Raw genomic sequence first — 1,632 nt, forward strand, 5'->3', positions numbered from 1 at the left:
CAAAGTGCTTCCTTGGTTTTCTAGAGCAAGATATCCTGGTCTTGAAGTTGGCCGGTGAGAAAGGCAAGTGGTCTAGAAAGTGAGGAAGAGAGTGATTACAGACCAAAGACACTTGAAGAGGTGGGTGCAGACAAGACAGCCAATGGAAATCAGGTAGAGTGATCTGTGGAGGAGAAAGACGTGGTAGAGAAAAAGAATGAAGGGAAACTCCTAACTCAAGACTTTCCAAAGTGGTTCTCAAAAATAAAACAAAACAAAACACAGGCATTAGGGCAGTAAGAAGATCTTAGAGAAGACTGTCCCTGGCTGGGAAGAACCTAGGAGCAGGAATGGTTTAAATCTGGACTTAGAATTTACTATTCTGGAAAACAATCCAATTTAGAAACGTAGAATTAATTCAGTTAACAGAATAAATTTTCTGACACACACACACACACACACACACACACACACACACACACACACACACAAATGGCCTTGCCAAAGAATACAGAAGATACCACATTTCCTAATATATCACAAAACAAGCAGTTGTTGTCCGGGGGGTGTAGCTCAGTGGTAGAGCGCATGCTTTGCATGCATGAGGCCCTGGGTTCAATGCCCAGCACCTCCAGAGGCATTTCTTTCTGTTTTGCTCCACATTGGTACATTCTTTCAGGGATGCCGAGTCCACTTTTCTGTTTTTTTGTTTTTGTTTTTCTGCTCACATGGAAAGTAAAAATGACTGGTGAAACATCAGAAGAAAGAAAGGAGGAGGAAAGACTTATTCAACATCCCCAAATGCAACCAACTTTGTCACCTGGACCATCGTTTTGCAATAGGACTTAAAAAAGGAAGATCCAAGTGAGAGGAAGAGAAAGAGGGAGAGAGAAGGGATGAGTGGAGGAGAGAAGGAGAGGGAGAGACCCCTGTGCAACTTCTTTAGCCAGAATAGCTAATCCTAAAGACAAGAGAATGAGAGAAATTAGGGTGATGTGAGCAAGATCTCATCTGTCTCTGGAAAAACACTTCAGATGGCAAGCCGAATGCCTTGGACAAACAACTGTCCCTGATCCTTTATTACATACCAGGAACAGAATACAGGAATTCAAACACAGGCTTTTGTTTCTTCAGTTAAGAGCCTGAAAAAAACGACTAAGGAAAATCCCGTCATTGATCTGCTTTAATTTTGGAGACAAAATAATGTTCATCCCTGGCAATACAGAATACTTCACTTTCAGGCAAATCAGGTAATGGAGAGGTCTTGGCTTCTAAGAAGTCAACCGTCTCCTTGTCTCCTTCCCATTCGACTGTACCTGAAGATGGCGAAAACGAGATGCTCTGCACTGAATGCATGCTGTGGCAGCAAGAGACCCTCTCTTTCAATAAACCAGCCCCTGTGAACAGTGTTTCTGCTCAAAGATTTTCCTTTGGGGACTAGAGGAAGTGATGCTGTTTCCTTGCACAGACAGTTTACATGATCTGCAGGTTCTGCTTTTGCTTCTTTTGCAATAGCCAGTCTCAGAAGCTGCTCTGTGAGGAGTCTGACTACAGTGGGATCAGCGTGCTATGAGAAAGCCCAACCTAGAACCATGGAGAGAAAAGTGAACAGGAAACTAGATAGAGAAGCACTGATACACCACAGTGGAGCCT

At 43.3% G+C, this 1,632-nt stretch overlaps 1 non-coding gene across 1 annotated transcript; it reads left to right on the plus strand.

Annotated features, from left to right (window-relative positions):
- Window positions 1–541: 541 nt before the first annotated feature.
- Window positions 542–613, plus strand: TRNAA-UGC (transfer RNA alanine (anticodon UGC)). The gene has a single exon. It is a non-coding gene; the product is annotated as a tRNA-Ala (tRNA).
- The last annotated feature ends 1,019 nt before the right edge of the window (window positions 614–1,632 follow it).

The sequence above is a fragment of the Canis lupus genome, chromosome 37 (genome assembly GCF_048164855.1).
Source record: "Canis lupus baileyi chromosome 37, mCanLup2.hap1, whole genome shotgun sequence".
NCBI lineage: Eukaryota > Metazoa > Chordata > Mammalia > Carnivora > Canidae > Canis > Canis lupus.